The 20,204-nt window shown below is 43.3% G+C and overlaps 1 protein-coding gene and 1 pseudogene across 1 annotated transcript in view; one reads left to right on the forward strand and one right to left on the reverse strand.

Annotated features, from left to right (window-relative positions):
* CSMD3 (CUB and Sushi multiple domains 3) overlaps window positions 1–20,204 on the forward strand; it is a 710,986-nt gene that overhangs the window by 27,593 nt on the left and 663,189 nt on the right. The gene's annotated exons all lie outside the window — the stretch shown is intronic.
* On the reverse strand, window positions 10,030–10,149 carry LOC136650362 (5S ribosomal RNA; annotated as a pseudogene).

A 20,204-nucleotide genomic window follows, 5' to 3' on the forward strand; every position in this document is an offset into this window, starting at 1 on the left:
AAAATGCATCCCTTTAAAATCAGTTTTAAAAACTGAACAGTCCTTTAACAATAGTCTCCTTAATGAGAGAGAGAGAGAGAGAGAGAGAGAGAGAGAGAGAGAGAGAGAGAGAGAGTAGCAGGCTAACAATCCTTCTCTCTCCTTCAGACCCCTCCCTTCCCCCAGCACATGAAAGAAAGGTGATCATTTTGCATTGGTGAAGGGAGGGGCTGAGTGAAGTGCTGATGGATTGCCTTCTTAATGACTCTTATCATAGAGTCAAAAGGTCAGAAAGGCTGTTTTTCAATCACTGGAGCAAAGAAACTTAGTTTTTTAAATTGTTTTGCTATTGTGCCTTTTTTTTTAAATCCACATGAGTGCTTGGAACAGAACCCACATGAATAATTAGTCTCAACCTGTATGATGATCTTTATAAGTCTCCTAAAAATGGACATGACCATTTTTTTCCCTGGGTTGAAAGTATTCTGTGACTGCTTCGTGCACATGATTGCAAAGTGTGCTGGTGAGTTTCAGGACCATTCACAGTATCTCTCTGATCAGATGCTGTGAGATATTTCCCAGGCACAGATGCCATGTGCTACAGCCACTGCATGAAATTTGACACCACCCACAAAGCTCTGCACAGGTTGGTTTTTTCAGATGCTGCTGTGAGCACTCAGAAAGCCATTTTGCAGCTTGTGTGCCAAACCCTGCTTCACACAGAGATCTGCGCATGATATCTGTCTTCACATGTGGCATGCATGGCTGGAAGCCAGTGCACACAGCAGATGCCACACGGGTGTGGGTCGGGCACCAGAGTATCAGCATTTGGTTTAGCAGTGGTGTGTAAGTGCCACCTGAAGCTTTAATGTCAAAGATTCTCTCTGTTATCAAGGGAAATGTGGGTAGTTTTAATTTTTAATAAGAGCTGTCATGACTCAGGTCTTCATGGGAGCTCCATCCTCTGCCCTGAAACAGGCTGAAGTTACTCAGTGGGAGGAAAAGCCACTAGCCCTTTTCAAATATTCAGAGAACATATGGCGGGATGGGGAGAGAATCAAGGTCACGCCGGCTCTCATCCAAAGGTCATGAGTTGAGCCTGAATCCATCTAACTCTGTGCTAAAGCTTGGTGGAGACAGCTTGTGTGTGAACATCATGTATGTGTTTAATTCTTTAGTAGAATCATTTAGTGATCCTTATGCTGTATCACTTCATATCTGTTTCTTTCAGGGTCAAAGAGGGGCACCAGCAAACTTGGCTCTTGTGCCACCCAGGGCCAGGACTGCAGAATGCCGCCCCCTATGAGGCCTTCTGAGGGCCCTCCTCCAGCCCTCCAAAGGCCTTCGGAGGCTTTTGGACAAAAACTGGAAGTGGGATTTAAAGACCCTCCGAAGGCCTCCATAGGGCCTGCAGGGGAGGGGAGGAAGGCAGTGCTGCCTCTGCAGGCATAGCACCCTGGGGTATTTGCCCCCCTTGACCCTCCTATGTATGCCAAGGAAGATGGGTGGTGCTAAATGAGTAACTGAAGAGGCAAGGTGGGGCTGGCTGGGAGTTCCTATTAGAGAAGGAAGCCAAGTACTCCTGATCCTGGTATGTACTGGATTCATCTCATTCAATGTCTGAGGTCTGGCAAGTCCTGGCAGTATGCCAACCAATGGTATTCCAAGATAGGTGCCCTTTATCTACAACTCTAGAGGCCATAATGTGAACAAAGCTTCAGACTTGTGCACACTTTCCTGGGAGTAGTCTCCACTGAATGTAATGGGACTTATTTCTGAGCAAACATGCATAGGCTTATACGGTAATTGTCCTAGTGTTCAGCAAGGCTCCTCTTGTGTTCTTATGAAATTATGCATGTTGAGATTCACTCTAAAGGGAGCACACAACTGCTTTGTGTGCAGATCACATTTATATGGGGGTCTTTTGCAGAACTGCCACTGATTTACAGCCCAATCCTATCCTGTACTGGAACAGGCAGGCAGCTGGCCTGCGCTGTATCCAGCACAGGGTTGGGGCTTGCTGTGGCACAACCTGAGGCAAGGAGAATTGATTTTTGCTTCCACTGAGCAACGTGGCAGGGGCTGGAATGGGGCTAACTCGGATCTGCACCACCTAAAGAGGTGGCACACATCTGAGCAACCAGACACTAGCTGGATCGTCCAGGAGGGGGCTTATGATCCAGTCTAAGTGCTGGATCCTCCTGGGCCAGCTGAATCCTTCACCCCCTCCTGGGCCAGCTCTGCCCACAAGCCTATCCACCCTCTTCAACCCCAGAACACCCCCATTTTGCCCTCCCCCCACCTTGCCCAGACCCCTAAGCCAGCCAAGGCAAGCTGGCGCACACTTACCTATCATCCAGTGAATTCAGCCTCCATAGGCTGGCACATGTCTGTGCGTTGGCCTACCTCCTCCCACAGTGGTAAAGAAGTGCCCTATGGCACTTTTGCAACACCCGAAGGCCTTGCACTGGCCAAGGGTACACTTTGGATTGCGCCCTTAGCCACAGAGCTAAGCCAGTGAGGCAGTTCACTCAATCGTATTTAAGAGCTGTGCTATAAGACCCATCTCATGCCAGCTAAGTGTCAGTGTTGTAAGAAAATAGCATCTTTTCCTAGAATTATGTGATATGTTTTTTGACAATTTAAGTACTAAGTGCCTTTTTGTTTAGCTAGTCTACAGAACATTCTGTCCTGACAGTTAATAACATTTCCTTAGTTAACAATCCCTAATGATTTCTTTTTAATTGAGAACCAGAGCAAATCAGTCCAGTTAATGCATTGCTTTCTTGATGTTCATAGATCCTCAACTGTAGGCTGCTTTGATTGAATTCAGTGGAAGCTTTGGCACTGAATTAAAATCAGAACAGGTACAACCTTCAAATTACATGGGTATTCATTTATTGTAAATAGAGGAGGCTGCTTAAAGTGCATCTCATGACACTATGCAGGAACTGCAAGATCGTTTAAAAACGATGACCCATCTTGTTCCTGGTTAGATAGTCTACGTTCCATTTTCTTTCTGTGCAATGGCATAGTTAAGGGGGTACAGGGGGTAGCAATTGTACTGGGCCACAAGCTTTAGAGGGGCAAAAACCAGAGCTTGACACTAGTGGCCAAAACTGTGAAAACCTTGGTATTTTCAAATAATACCATCATATTATATACCATTAGATGTGGAATTTAATGCAGAATGCAATGAAACAAACCGCATCAAAATATCTCTATGCTATCAAAAGTTATAGCCAATAACCAGAAACAAAAGCACAACTGCATTATGTAACAAAAACTGGATTTTCTTAACTCAAAACTGATCAATGAGACTGATTGTTCTGAGAGTCAATTAGGTGTTGTTATGATACTGCAGGGAACCAATAAGGTGTTAATATGAGTCAGCTTTCATTTCCATGTATCATAATACAGTTACCCTTGTGAACTGAGTAAAGAGGCACTTTTTTCAAATGGTGCTCCTCTTTTATTTAGCAGGGGGAGAATAACTGTCCCCCTTTATCCCTGCACAATGTCACTAACCAATACCGGGGCACTTTTTTTTAAAATATTTTATTTGATTTAAGGCATGGGTACAGGGAAAATCACAGATACATATATTCAGGGTAATACAGAGGGGAAAACACTAGGGAATCACAGAACTGCAAGCCAATACTATCTTATTTCTATAATTATCATCTCTTCAATCAATATTTCATAATCGTTTGTCTAACCATTCATATAATGGGTTCCACAATCTCTGTATTCTCTCCATCTCGCCATCCCTCAATCTTTCCGTCAACACATCCATTTCAACAATCTCGTACATTTTCTCAATCCACATCCCTACACCCGGAATTTCTGAGTTCTTCCATAACCTGGCATAGACCAATCTTGCTGCAATGATCACGTATAACAAAGTGTGTTTGAAATCGTTGTTATATCCTTCAGGGAAGATATTCAATAGAAACAATTCTGGTTGTAAGGGTATTACACAATTGAAAATAGCTTGAATATTTATATGAATTGTTTTCCAAAACTCTTTTGCCTTAGGGCAAAGCCACCACGTGTGGTAAAAAGATCCTTTCACCTCTTTACATCCGGGGCTCACTATTTATTTACTTAATTAAATTTGATTTCATTGTGAAGGGAGACTACAAAATCTTCTTTGGTCCCCTGTAGCATATGCCTTAGCTATCCCACTGGTTGTGGGGAGGTAGCAGAGCAAGTGGGCAGTGAGCTGCTAGGCAGAGGAGGCAGATTTCTCCCCCATTTTCACTTTTTTAAAAGCCTGGGTGTGACGTCACTTCCAGGGCATCATTTTGAGCTTGGCACTGGGCTACACAATCATGAGCTAGACCTCTGTTTCTGTGACAGATCAGAAGAGAGGTCTTTGGGTGTTGGGCAGCTCAATGGAAGTGACTGTGGATGACATTTAGTTTTCCTAAAATGTCTTGGAAAGTATCGACCCAGTGTGTGGGGGTTGTGGATTCAAATTTCCTTATTTTAGTTTATTTTTATCAAGCTTATCTCCAAACTTTTAGTAATCATTGGAATTACTCTTCATATCTCGGCTACTTCAACATGGGCTATTTTGGAAACTTCTTCTGTGGCCTCTCTTTAAATCGATGGCATTGGGGTCTACATACTTTAAAAGCTATTCCGCTAACAATATCATCAGTTAGATATTTGTGGACCACACTGGCATGGAAATATAAATTTGATCCATAGTCATATCCCAAATTAACATTATGGGTTAACCCAGAATTGAAGATTGGGAAAGAATCCTTTTTTTTAATGGAAGATTTGATTAGAGAGAGATTTTGCTCTGGACCAATTAATTGGCCAAGATCAGGAATGTGTGTCCCCTTCCCCCGCTTTTGCAGGCTGAATGCTAAACATGAGTTACCATTATTAGCTGAATGGTAATAATTATCATTATTGACAATGATTTATCAGGAACAGATAGCTGAAAATAGGGGCTATCCCTAGTAAACGAGGAAAGTTTGAGCACAGTTCTACCTAAATATTTTGAATATTTATTACTTTTTTTGGTCTTTCTTCCTATTATGAACATAAGACAACATTACCCCTGTCCAGAGCACCTTGCAGTTTAGATCAAACTCAGGCAATTTGGTAGTTAGGACACCGTCGGTGCCATCCTTGTTAATGAGAACAAAAGAAGGAGCGACAAAAGAATTCTTCTCACTTGTGGAGAAGAATTTTATGTGCTATTTTTAATGCAGAGGTGGATTAAGAATTGTACAAATGTGGGGCTTGGCTTGAGTCTCAATGGTTCTTTTTCTTCTCTGCTTCCATCCTTCAGGTTGGCTCATTTTCTTACATCACAGGAAAAAGACTTCAGAACAGGAAGGCCTGACCACTAGTCAAGGCAAGCAGCAGACCTGACTCCTGCTTTTGAAGGGAGGGACCTTGTGCTCCAATGGGACCCTCAAACATTTTGTGGGGAGGGGGGTATTCTATATACATGTCCTACTGCCATTTCTGGCTATAAATACAAAACAGGCTTCCAGAAACTCAAGAAGCTTAATCGGAAGGATCTAGGAAGCGGATCCTCCAGTTTTTCATATTAGTTAAGGGGTTAGGGATGGGGGGGGAAGAGAGAGATACAAGTTTGAATGGGACTCAGTTATTATCTTTGGGCACTGCTTTTACCTGTCTAAAATTACTAACCCTTCTTCTGCCTCTGCTTCTTTCATCTCTGTCTCAGCACTTTCTGTCTCAGTCCTCTTTTTTTCCATCCATCTCCCCAGCACTGGCTTATCTCTCTTCAGTTCTGTGTCTTCTCTTCCCTTCCACCCCTTAATCAGATCCCTGTGTTCTTCTATTGTCTTTCCCTGAACTGCTGCTTAATAAGTAGTCCACTATCCATCTAGCCATTTGGTTGGTGCGAGAGATCAGAATGTGACAAAATCATCTTTGGCCTCATTCCTATTGTGGACTTATGCGGCCAGAACTAGCGTTCGGACAGCACAGGGCCTTCTATGGCAGCACGAAAGCCGGGCCACTGTAGCATGCTTCCGGGCTGCTGCCACAGAGGGGCGGAATGGTTGTGTTCTATGGCTGGCATAGGTCCAAGGAAGCCAGAGGCGATTGGGCAGCCCATGCATCATTCTGGAGCATTGTGGGAAGAATGCCCACTACCATTGAAGCCATTTGGGAAGAAAAAGAGTACACAGAAGACTTCTGTTAAGTCTGTGTCCTGAAAAGTACAGATTTGCATACATTTTTATTTCATTTGGTTACCAGAAAATGTGATTTAATCATGGATTTTAATTCAGAGCTGCTCCTGTGGCTGAGTAATGTTTACATAATATTGTAACGCTCGATATGGTTGTTACTCAGCATGCTGACTGTGGCAAGTTTTTGAAGTAAACACCAAAGCAAGCTTTCTGGTGGGTTCTGTTTTTTTCCTGATTTGTGTAGCCCTCCATACGGATGCCTTGTAAGAAATTCATTGGTGGCGAAAGCAACATCTGCAAGTTTAAAAAAAAAAATGAAACCAGCAACTATTTTGTTTTTCCTAGCTGTGTTTTCATCACTGCAACCCTTGGTGCAATTAGGGATTAAAACTTCCCTATTTTGGGCAACAATCTGTTTAGAAAACCCTGGTCTGTCTACAGAAACCTTCTTTATGAGTGACAAAGGAAACAATCTTCTCTTATATTCTATAATGTTGCTGAAATTAAAACAGATGGACTTGCCTTTATCAACAGAAGAAGAAATTTTAACGATTGCTGCATCCAAATTGGACTTGTTCCTATCTCCCCATGTGTCCAATGTAAATATATTTCATTATTGCTAATGCCTTTGAATGTACGAAGATAAATCATCCATCACCACCATCCTAATCACCACACTGCGGCAGGCAAATTTCCTACATTTATTTTCCTGCTTTAATCATTTTTCAAAGGCTTCAAAATCAGAACATCTTTGCATGTGGTTCCGAGACGTGTCAAATGAGACAGCTAAGCATTTGCCACTTTATTGTGTGTTGAACAGACCAATTTCCTTTATTATTCCTGTAGATACGTCATTGTGACATCTGAGAGGATTCTTTAGCAACACATGTAGATATCAACTAATCTGCTGTAGAGCTTGGTCGAGAAAAGACTAGTAGCGTTGAGGACCACTAGTACTTCAGCTACTGGTTTATGCATTCACCACTGCATTAAACAACTGCATTAACTTCAACTAGTGGTGTATGCTTTAATACAGGGGTGTCCAAACTTTTTGGCAGGAGGGCCACATCATCTGTCCGACACTGTGTCGAGGACCGGGGGAAAAGAAATAATTTACATTTTAAAATTTACATAAATTTACATAAATGAATATATTCGAGATGGATCTGAGGTGTTATGGGGTGGGGGAGGGTGGAGCAGAGGGAGAAACCAGGGCAGATGGGGAGTGGGACTGGTGGAACCAGCAAAATAGCCGGCGTAGACTTGAGAAGCCTCATTGAGGGGCTTGGGGCTTTTTCCTAAGGTGCCAAAGCGGCTATGCTGCATCCCGTGGCCCTATGGCAGCCACTGGAGGTTTCCTTGGGGAAAGCCCCAAGCCCCACAATGGAGCTTCTCAAATCTAAGCCAGCTATTTTGTTGGCTCCTTCCCCTCACGACCTGGTTTCTCCCCCCGTTCCACCTTCCCCGTACCCCGGAACACCACCATCCCTGTCCCTGAGGCCTTCACTGCCGGCAGGAGCTTTTACCTAACTCTGATATGGATGTCTGCTGGCCTCTGACATTTTTCAACAATGTCTGTACAGGTACACACTCCAGAACAGAGAACAGAACTTACAACTTGTCCCTGCATTGTACGTGGGAATGAGCACAAGATCTTCTCGTGCTCTTACTACGCAAAACAAGGCTTGGACAAAAATGTCTGGATATCAGAATAGTCCGAATCCAGATAAGGGGTAATCAACCTGTACGTAGCATGCAGAAGGCCAGGCAGAGATGGGAAAGGCCTTTAGCGCCAGTCAAGCAGTGTTAAGCTAGATAGACCAGTGACAGTTTCCTATATTCCTAAATGAAGTTTCAGCTAAGAACAGAGGTGGAGGAAAGGGAAAAAAAAAAAAAAGACTGGTTAGCCAGAATGCTGTTTCAGTCACAGCTGTCTCATTTTTTCTCATAGTGCTCTACCTTGCTTTGATGTGTTGCCTTTAATGAGTCCTTTATCCCGTCTAATAAAATCTTAATTGCTTCAATGCCTACTTAAGACGGTGTAGTGTGTGAAATTTGAATCCTTTCCACATTTTGTAGTAATGAAATATACCTTTTAAAAAGAAAAAAAACTCAATTTATCAGTGTACAGAAATGAAAAATATTGCCAGAAAAGGTTTATTAGTTGCGATAAGTACAGAAATACCAGTTTATTATGTTTGTTCATTTTACTTTGTGTATTAAGTTAAATGCAGTTATATGCTGGGCTTATCAGTCAGCTCCTGTTAATAAGGTAATTCAGACAAAAATCCACCAGGTGGAACTTTCCAGTTCAGAGATGCAGAACAGTTTCTGACAACCAGAGATATTGGCAACCCAGAAGCAGCACTGTTTCATACTTCCAGTTAGGGAGCCACTCTGGGTGACTTGGAAAGTTTGCCCTTTAGGACTCATTTTGGAGTTGCAGGGGATGGGGACTCGTGACTCAACTCAAGTCAAGCTGCATTAGACTTGCTCATCCCTGCTTCCAGTTCCTCTCACCAATCTTCAAAATCAACATATATGGATAAAGAAAATCAAAGTTACAATTGGCAAACTCCAAAGGTATGCAGTTCTTGTTTGTTTTATTTGAACATTATTATCCTGTCCTATCCCTTAAGAGGCCACCAGGACAGTTGCAAACATAATTAAAAACAACCACCAATCAGTCAGTTATTAAACAGGTCAAGAAATCAGTGCCTTGATTTAGAACCAGTAACATACTGGCAGCAGTGCACTGGCATGATGTGGTCAGATGCATGAGCCCCCAAGAGGAAACCTAGCCACACATTCTGTACCAGCTGCAGTTTCCAGGTCAACTTCAAATACAGCCTCACATAGAGGACATTACAATTGTTCAAACATACTCTAACTAAAGTATGGATTATGGTGGCCAGATCTGCTTCCTTCAAGAATGGGCACAGCTGGCATACCAGTCAAAGTTGAGCAAAAGCACTTCTGACTACAGCTACAACCTGGACTTTTAAGGTCAGAGCCATGCTCAGGAAGAACCCCCAAGCTTTAATCCTACAAGGAAGTGCAACTCTGTGCAGAACAGACTGCAATTCCAGCTCTGTATCAGCTTCCTACTGATCAGTAGCACCTCTCTTTTGCCTGGATTAAGTTTCAGTTAATTAACCTATAACTGCTACTTCACAGCTGCAACTCACTGATTCAAGAGTCTCCCTGGTACCAAATGAAAATGAGAGGTAGTGTTTGGATGTCACTGACCACAATCCTTGTCTCTGGCCAAGCTGTCCCATTGGCTTCCTATTAAACATTAAACTGCATGGGGGAGAAGATGGAACCCTGCAAGATCCCATAGGCCAATGGCCAAGGTGTCAGTTACCAGATCCTTCTGCAACCTACATAGAGGGTAAGAGGAGAACCATTGCAAGATAGTGCCACCTAAGTGCTTCCATTTCTTCCTCATATCACAAAAGGATACCATGGTCAATGTTATCAAAAGTCACTGAGAGCTCCAGAAGAACCAGCAAGCTTACACTCCCCCAATTTAATGTTCAGCTAAAATAGTCTAGAAGAGCAACCTAAGCTATCTCAGTTCTGAAATCTGGATCCAGGTAATATGTATTCACCTATGGAGGGAAACCTGAAGCTAAGTCACCACTACCAGCTGAATTAAACTGCATATAAATGACAAGTTTGAGACTGACTATAAGTTATCTAGGATTGTGGAGTTCAGAGATGGTTTCTTGAACAACAGTCTTATAATACAGTGATGTATTTCAAGACAGTTGGAACCATATTCTTTCTAAATGGGGAAGTATATCCAATGCAGATTCTGGTTGGTTGGCAACCTTCAGTCTCGAAAGACTATGGTATAAGCATACAGCACCCGGTATTCCCAGGCGGTCTCCCATCCAAGTACTAACCAGGCCTGACCCTGCTTAGCTTCCAAGATCAGATGAGATCGGGTATGTGCAGGGTAACAGTTGCTGCTAATAGTTAGTTTATTTTATTTATTTGGGAAATTAACTACTGATCTCAAGTGGAACAAAGGATCTTTAGATTAGGTGCAAGACCAGCATTGGCAAAAACCAATTAACAAGACAGGCAGTCCAATCCTAACCAGTGTTGGTGCAGCAGGGCCACATGGCCCACACTGTACCCAGTGCTGGAATTGAGCAGGCTGGAAGTCTCCCTGGAGTAAGGGGATATTTGTTCCCTTACTCTGTGTATCACTTCAGCCTGCCCAATGGGCTACTCAAATCTGCGTCAGCGAAATCATTGAAGCCGGAGTAGTGCTTCCAGGCCTGAGAAGGGAATTAGGATATGATGGAGGCCTTGTACTCCCCCTCCCCACCTCAATTCCACTCTCCCCCAGTCCCTGTGCTGCTTGCCACAGTGCTCACCTGCCCTGGTGGCTGTTACTCTAGATCAGGGGTGCCCAAACCCCGGCCCTGGGGACACTTGTGGCCCTCGGGGCCTCTCAATGCGGCCCTCAGGGAGCCCCCAGTCTCCAATGAGTGTCTGGCCCTCTGGAGATTTGTTGGAACCCGCACTGGCCTGACGCAACTGCTCTCAGTGTGAGGGTGACTGTTTGACCTCTCGTGTGAGCTGTGGGATGAGGGCTCCCTCCACTGCTTGCTGTTTCACGTTTGTGATGCAGTAGTGACAGCAAAGGAAAGGCCAGCCTTGCTTTGTGCAAGGTCTTTTATAGGCCTTGAGCTATTGCAAGACCTTCATTCATTCATAGAAGTTCATATTTAATATATTCATTTATGTAAACTTATGTAAATTTATTCAAATTTTAAATGTAAATTATTTTTTTTTTTCCTGGCCCCCGACATAGTGGCAGAGAGCTGATGTGGCCCTCCTGCCAAAAACTTTGGACACCCCTGCTCTAGATTCAATATTGTGGGATGGCACAGTCCTTCCCACCAGCTTTGCATGCTCATAAATCGTCACAAACGTGCTTTATGGTATGTTTGCAGCACCTAGCATTAGGATTACACTCTGAGAAGGGAGTGACTTCAAGGTTACAAGAGTTTATTAAAAAAAGAAATTGGGAAAAGATTCAATGAAACAACAATCAGCTCTAACAAAATGCGTGAGGGTTCTTATTCATGTAATGGGTACATGTACCCATTTTTTGGTGTACCAGAGAAACAAGGAAAAGGGGATAATCACCAGAGAAAAAGGTTGTGAAAAACTTGCTCTTTTACCCCATTCTCTAAGTTAAGATGGGGAAGAGGAGGAGTGAGAGAGAAGGATAGGATGTTGTAGAGAGAAAGCAAAAGATCTCAGAGCAGTGATAACTACCCATACCCAGCATGGTTAGAAAGTTCAGAGGTTTAGCACAGCTTGCGGAAACTGTGATTTTACATAGCAATTTGCAATGGTTGTGTCTGTGGCATGTAAGGCACACCTTACCAGTTAAAATGCCCCAATATTTATGGGAATTTGGGCTGTTGCCTATGTGCATTTTGTGATGCCTGATCCTGTTGCTAGGGGCTTGATGGATGGTTCCCTTTTTAGCTGGTGTGTGAATGGAATCTGATAGGGCCCTTCCTGGCACAAAACCTAAAGGAGACGTTCCCAGTAGGGACAGCCAAATGGCAAATATACAGAAGGATGTCAACCAGATACAAACAGGAGGTTGAAGTTTCACAATACAATGAGATAGGAATTACAAGATCATTCATCACAATAATAATAATACTATAATAATCATCATAATAATAAATACCAAGATCCAGGTCTACAGAGCTTGCATCCTGAGTACACTTCTGTACTGCAGCGAGTCATGGATTCTTCACTCACAACAGGAGAGGAAACTGAATGCTTTCCACATGCGCTGCCTCCGACGTATTCTCGGCATCACCTGGCAGGACAAAGTTCCAAACAACACAGTCCTGGAACGTGCTGGAATCCCTAGCATGTATGCACTACTGAAACAGAGACGCCTGCGTTGGCTTGGTCATGTCGTGAGAATGGATGATGGCCGGATCCCAAAGGATCTCCTCTATGGAGAACTTGTGCAAGGAAAGCGCCCTACAGGTAGACCACAGCTGCGATACAAGGACATCTGCAAGAGGGATCTGAAGGCCTTAGGAGTGGACCTCAACAAGTGGGAAACCCTGGCCTCTGAGCGGCCCGCTTGGAGGCAGGCTGTGCAACATGGCCTTTCCCAGTTTGAAGAGACACTTGGCCAACAGTCTGAGGCTAAGAGGCAAAGAAGGAAGGCCCATAGCCAGGGAGACAGGCCAGGGACAGACTGCACTTGCTTCCAGTGTGGAAGGGATTGTCACTCCCGAATCGGCCTTTTCAGCCACACTAGACGCTGTTCCAGAACCACCTTTCAGAGCGCGATACCATAGTCTTTCGAGACTGAAGGTTGCCAACTAATAAATAATAAATCATAAATCATCATCATCATAAATCATCATCATCATAATCATCACAAGATTATTATTATTATTATTATTATTATTATTATTATTATTATTATTATTATTATTATTCCCAAACTGTGCAATATGCATGAAAAGGCATCTTGCAGGCAGCGGAATCCTGGATGGCGTTTGGCGAGCATGATTTGAGTTTACAGAAAGCAAGGCTCATGGTTCATGCTAGAGTCCACTGATGTGTATGAGTTCATGAAAAAATTGTTCAAAAAATGCATAGATGGCAACCTTATGAATCACGTCATCAGTAAGTCGTCTTGCAAATGGCCAAGGTGACTCACGATCATTTCCTCATCCTTGCCTGGGGACAAGCATGTTATAAGTCTCTTCCCACATGGAAAAGCTTTCCTGGATTACACTGTGCTGAGTTAAGTGGTGGCTTCTGTAAACCTTCCTCACTGCCATGGAGAAGGCCATAAATGGGTGTGCTCTAGCCCATGTTTGGTTGGATTCATCATGAATCTTCTTCCACTAATGTCATCTCTGCACTGCATGCTTTTTTGCTAATGGAGTTTTAAAGGCCAATTTTGCGCTCACATTTACAAGTATAATTTGCAATGAAGTTATTTGGATTGCAAGGACAATTGCAGGCTTGGCATCTTTTTTTTTCTTTTTTTTTCTTTTTTTTTTTTTTTGCAAACCTGAAGCCCCAGCAAGGTTAAAAGCAGGATCTCAAATGGTTTCTTGGAATTTGTGCAGATGTCTCCTCTTCACTCTGATACAGAACATTCTTTCTCTAAAGATGGTTTAATTATTTGTAGCCTTGCGACAAATAACTCAGGATTTCTAGGAGTTGTTTTCAGAATCTTTAATAAACCATCTAATTCCCAGAAATAATGTCACTTTTCTATTTCAAGGGGCTATCTGGTATTCCAAGGAGTGTTTTAATTATCATGAGCCACTCATCTGTATTCCGAAGCAGCGTATTCTGCAAAAGGCAGTGCTTTTTCAAGCATGATGGGTCTGGCTGTTTCATCTCTCTCTTGTCCTCTTTGTGTCTGTCTGCAGTTTATTTATTAAGAAGTGCCCTTGGCATCCATACCAATGGTATTTTGGCACCTCTGAGCCCTTCTAATCAGACTAAGTGCTCAAACCTACCTGGGGGGGGGGGAAAGGCTCCGCAATCATAAGCTTCTCATTACTCTTGTACTGTATGCATCCTGTCCATTTTTGTTACACATCACCAACCCACAGTGCCTCTACCAGGAGGACTCTTGGACCATAACTACTTCAGATCATCAGAGAAAATGATGCAAAAGGCTTTCTTCTAAGGAAAAGTCCTTCTAGTGTCCTTCTAAGGAAGAAGATTCTGCCTTTCTTGGAAAACTGGAATGCAGAAAGTATCCTTCACCTGAGACAATCCTACATGCCACTGCTGCCCCAAGACAAGAGTTTATAAGAAACACTTATATGTTTCTTATAACTTATATGGAAATGGAACACAAGTGGGGTAGAGGGGACTGCACCAGGGTGCCAGGATGCAGATCTCTTGTGTGCTTCCTGAGGCATCTGGTGGGCCATGGCAAAAAATCTGCCATCCGGAACAAAAAACTGTATGAGCAGAAGTAGAAGCAGCGTACAGAATAAAAAGAAGAAAAACAGAAATTAACTACATTATGCTTTTTTCATTTCCATGAACATCGAAAAAAATAAAAGCAACCCAGCAAACGCTGAGTATACAGTTGTGGTCAACTTTTTCCATGTTGTGGTGGTTTTTCGACACTACCATGGCTTTAGTGACCACAATGACAAGATTGTGTGTGTGCGTGTGGGGGGAGGGAGAGAGAGAGAGAGTTTGGAATAGGAAGGTGAAATGATTCTATGCTCATCTTCTGTGTTTTCTGTAATGCCAGTTTAATCTGTATCATGAGGAAATATCTCGTGATTCATCCTTGAAGAAATTGGGTAAGGGCTGGTCTTATAGGAGGTGCTAATTTTTCTTGTTTTTATTATTTTGTAGTAGGATTTTTTGCTGTTCATGCTGAAGTCATCAAGGAAGTGTGTGTTTTTCTCTTGATTTTCCCCCTTTTCACCCAACTCTGGACATAGGGATAGATGAAGGATGGATATTGGGCAATGTGGTCTGACACTGACAATCTCCACAGGAGTAATTTATTTTTTCTTTAATGTTCTTGGCTGATGAAATGCAATTGCACATTCAACTGAAGGCCAAACTAGGCAATATGACAGCAGATACATTACTTGATTTACCATCTTTTATTTCCCCCCACAAGGAAAAACAGCTGCAGGGAACCTACAGGGGTGGGTGGGTGGGTGCTTAACTCTTCCCAAGCAGATGTGCAACGACAAAGTAGCCTCAAAGTAGCCAGATGGCCCAGGAGAGGTAAATAAAAATATTTAAAATATTTTTTACTTAACATTCTGTAGGCTGCCCAGCTGTCAATGGGTCTCCTCAGGCCTATGCCAGCAATTGAGCTGGAGTAAGTCCAAGGAGCCTCAGGGGTCAGTTCCAGGCCTGGAAAGGGGAATAGGTTCTGGTATGTGCTGCTACTGTTAATATCCACCACCCTCTTGCCCCCTGCCCTCGTCACCTTACCTGCTCCAGTACGGCATCCAGGAGCTGTTGTCTCATGTCCAGGGTCTCCAGTCATTTCTGATGGTGGCCCCAAGGCAGTGGCAAGCCTTTCACGGTGCTTCATCAGCATCTACAGCAACAGACTGGGAATCCTGGTGCTGTAAGTGCCCAATGGGACTGGGCTGTGACTTAGTGGAACCAAGGACTCTTGGGGCTGCACTGCATCGGGCTGAGAAGGAGTTGCTGTCTGAATGTTTGCAGATAAATGCCATTCCCTGCACGCACAAAAAAATAACATGTCAAGAAGAAGACTGAAGCTTTCTTCTTATGTTTTCTGTATGTAAGACATTTTCTTCAGAGGGACACAATCAATTGTGCAAGTTGCACCTTGCAGCCTGATCTAGTCCCACCAGGGAAAATTTTACCACTTGATTCTGCAGATTTTATGAAATAGACTAATTGTGGATACTACCCCTCCTCCCCACCAATCTCTCACTTGGCCATGAACCCATTAAAATCCTGTCCCACTATTTCTCAGGCCATACACACCTAAGTTGCATGTCTTTATCATCCATACCTGTAATCCTTCTTTACTCCATGTTTTTGCCAAGCAGCAAAAATACGTATTTGCCATCAAGATAAGGCTCAGAACAAAAAGTCCTTTTTTACCTCTGCAGAGGACACAATGCATCCTATAAAGCCCTATCCCAGGCTGCCCTCTAGGTTTGCTAAATCATCATGTGGGAACCAGTCCAGGTATTGGGAAGGCTGCAGTGCTACTGGAGTTCAGGCTCCATGATAATCAATATTTTTTTTTTTAATACCACTGGCCGTAATAACTACATTCACTTTGAAATTCTGGTTGACATTTGACAGACAGGCAGCTTTCTTGCTTATTTGCATTCTCATCTTGTCCAAATGCCCTCTTACTATTTTTCACTTTTAAACAAATAGTCAAAAAACTGGAACTGATCTTTCCTAGTATTTGTTTGGGTATATCCTCTGAAAGGTTATGTGAATCCGTTTTTTCAATGTTCTGATCACATTCATTTATTCTATGAGAATCCTTCTGTACTGTACTGCTTTCCCAGCAGATCAAAGTGGTTTACATACAATTAAAAATATATACATTAAAAACAACAAAAGACTACAACATCAACACATCCCTGAAGATTAAAAGAATCACAAAAGACCCATTTCCTTAATGAAAAGCCAAATGGAGGAGGTAGGTCTTACATCCCCTTCAGAAAGATAACAAAAGACATCTTCAGGGAGGAGCTTTTACAATTCTGAGGCAAGTCCAAACCTGGTTCCTGGTGTTGTTGGCAGAAGAGTGCAACAGACAGCAACGCCTGCAAAATAGACCTCCTTAGAAAGATGGTGGTTGGAATGAATGGATTATTGTGAGATATTCCTGAATGCCAGTGTTAAAAAAGTTCTTGCTAAAGGCAGAAGACTGTAGAAATGCTTGAAGACAGCAAAATATATGGAGGGTTGTACAGAAGAGAAAATGGCGCTTTGCCTATATTTATTGTCTCTAGGGGAGAAATGGAAGAACTGCAGGGAGTAAAATCTTCCAGTTTGTTATCAACTACAGCAGAGCTTGGAGCAATACTTCAGCTAACAAATCAGCACCTACAATTTCATTCGTTATATTTTCCTGTGGATAAGTGCTTTGCAGTTGGAAGGAAGAGAAAGAGGGTGTAAAACAGAATACCATTTGCCTTTTCAAAAAGAAAAATAAACCCTAGAATAGAGTTGTTGCCGAATTGTTCCAAAAGCTACGTTGGAGATGAGATTGGAAGCTGTGAAAACCGGCTGATTTTCAGTCTTCTGGAAGCCTTAGAGGACCTCTTGAGGGTTGAGAAGGCTGCACATGGCCTCCCTTCCTTCAGAAGGCCGAAAATCATTAAGTGCCAATTTTTGGCCTTCTGGGGTCCTCAGAAGTGCCTCCAAACATGACCAGAGCACACATTCAAGTCACGTTCAAAGGACAGAAGGAGAGGAGATTTGCAGATTTGATTATCCACAAATTTTGGTATCCATGGGATGGTCTGGGAATATATCCCCCACAGATACCGAGGCACCATCTGTAGTTTTCATGGCATTAGTGAACTTTTTTGGACGTGTTACTAGAGTAGTAGTTCCCAGCACGTGTTTTTGGGAGCTGTGTTATCTGTGGACCACTTTCCTGTTATCCACTAAGGACCCAATCCTATCCAATTTTCCAGTGCCGGTGCAACTGTTGCTAATAAGGCATGCGCTGCATCTTGTAGTGGGGCAGCGGTCACAGAGGCCTCCTTAAGGTATGGGAACATTTGTTCCCTTACTATGGGTCTGCATTATAGTTGCTCCGGGGTTGGAAAATTGGATAAGATGGGGCCTTAAGGCAGCAGAAAGAGCTCTTCCTCCTTTTTCTCCCTTCTGAGTTCAGTGCCCATTAGTTGCTGAGCACGGGGTCTGCAGGCTTCTACATTTCCTAGGCACCCTCTCAGCCAAAGCATGGGTAGGAAGGGGATGGCAAGCATGGACAGCAAAAGTCTTGTGTGTGAATATTATGCACCATTTGCAAGGGAAAATGAGCCTGCATGACCTGATCCATGGGCTTTTATTTCAAAAATAAGTCTAGCACTCCTCCCATTCCTTCCCCTGCTCCTGAAGTCACATCTGGGAGGAAAGAAACCAGGGACAGATAGAGCAAAGGAATCCAAGCATCCTGTTGAGTAGGTTGCAGCCAACCTGCCTGGGACATTTGGAAGCTTCCTTCCCCTGCCCCCTCACTCCTTAACCTCCCAAGGAGACAAGCCTTGGTGGGTTGGGGGAGGGGGAGAAGGCATACACAGCACCCAGATCTCAAACAATATGATTCTCTAAAGTTATATCCACATCTAGAAGAATATTCATGAAAGACTAGTAGCAATACTAGAGAGAGCAGTGGTGAGAGGAGGGGACAGGGCTGAAAAGTAAGCTTTTGTTGGCAGGTCCTGTCTTTGAACATGGAACTTATTTTTCTTTGAGTGGTTAATAGTAATAGGGGTACACATTCATTTTATGAAGAATGGAAAACGGAATGGAATTGAGTCCATTTTTTCATGGAACAAATGTCATCAGGGCTGGAATGGCTGAATGGCATTTGGGTCATTCAGGCTTTGTTAATTTGCATGATGAAGTAAGGAAGTAAGGCAGTTACTTGATGAAGTAAGATGAAGTAAGGAAGTTAATTTGCATGATGAAGTAGGAAGTAAGGCAATCCTACTTGGAGCTGGAGGCCTGCATAGCTTCCATCGCAGTGCTGAGGAGCTCAGTGATATCATCACAAAGCATTCCAGAGCTGCCACTGTGCGTCTCTGTGTGGAATCGGCACACTCCCTGTAGAAATTACAGGGAACATTGGTTGTCAGCCCTCCAGGATTGTTCTTGAATCTCCAGAAATCACCATGAATCTCCAGATAATTACTGACAGCAGTCCTGGAAATTTTAGCAGGACCCTCAAGAATTTCCAATGTTACATCATATTGAGAAGAAAAAAAATCTCCAGGAATAGCTTCAGTTAGAGTTAGTAACTCTTGGACAGTAAAAGAAAAAAAAAATGACTGATAGGAAAGAGTGTTTGGGGGACTGTGTAAAGACAGGAGAATGTGTTTGCAAAGCTCACTTCTTCAGTGAGGTGACCTTTATGAGTACCTAAATTTCAAGCTCAGCAAACTTCACCAGCATCTTTTATTCTAACGTCTACAGCACACTGGGTCTCTTTCTAGCCCAGCAGGAAGCAAGTAGCTAACAATCTTTCTCCCTGATCTCCTGGGATTTGTTTCCACTTGGAATAAATTTTACATGGGGGAGCATCTTAAAATGGCCTCTCTTTCCTGCAGCCTGAAGTGCCATGTTCACTCTACTACACATTCTGCTGCATTTATAGACTAGACCTTTTTTTAGATAGATAGATAGATAGATAGATAGATAGATAGATAGATAGATAGATAGATAGATAGATAGATAGATAGATATGTGGTTGTATATTAACTATAGTATTAAAGAAGAGGGCCAGTGTTGGATGTGGAAAGGGACTTATGACACAATCCTAACCAACTTTCCAGCACTGGCATAGCTGTGCCAGTGGGGCATGTGCTGCATCCTGCAGTTGGGGGGCAGTCATGGAGGCCTCCTCAAGGTAAGGCAAAGTTTGTTCCCTTACCTCGGAATTGCATTGCCCTTATGTCAGTGCTGGAAATTGGTTAGGATTGCAGCCTTAGAGTGGCAAGACCAGCAGAAGCAGAATGATCATGTGTAGTGCGGAGCAGTGGCTTATGGGACAGAACAGTGCAAAGTTGTTATTGGCTGCTATGTGGGCATCCTTTATATCCTCTGCTCCAGCCATCACATGTTCAGTTGCAGACCTCCCATTATGTTCTATGGGGCAAATGCCCCAGGTGCAAGTCTGTAGGACCCCGCAGAAGCCTCTCGGCGGCTCCCAATGGGGTCAGAAACAATGCTTCTGGTTTCCCAGAAGCACAGTTTATAGTTTCAGGGAAGCCTCGGGGAGTTTCCCCGCCACAGGCTTAGATTTCTGTGCGGGGGGCTGGCAATAGCGCACGGGGCAGGTGCCATCACGGACCTTTGCCCCAGGCCGCGGTGCTGGGGAGGTCCACCACTGCGCATGTTCACATGTTTCTGTAGCAATGGTGGCTATTAAAATCCCCTATGTATGGTCAGATATTCCCCCTCCCTCCAGCTCCTCTGCAATTGCCATTAAATGCTACTCCATGAAACAACAAAAGAGGATAATACTCAGTGACTATCTGGGTCATCACAATTAACTTGTCTGGAAATAGATAAAAGGAAACCTAAAAGTATTTTGGCTGCTTTCCTCTTTAGAGACTTGTCCCTCCAGGGCTTCAGGAAGATGAGGATCTTTAATCTTTTAATACAGACACGATGCTGAATGGTATCCCTAAAGTTTGGGAAGAAATTAATTCAGTAAATTTGTGATGTGGAACATCAGGAAACTTGATAGCCATAGCAACTGCTTCAAAGAAGACTCTTTCCTCCTTGGGT

The sequence above is a fragment of the Tiliqua scincoides genome, chromosome 4, assembly GCF_035046505.1.
Source record: "Tiliqua scincoides isolate rTilSci1 chromosome 4, rTilSci1.hap2, whole genome shotgun sequence".
NCBI lineage: Eukaryota > Metazoa > Chordata > Lepidosauria > Squamata > Scincidae > Tiliqua > Tiliqua scincoides.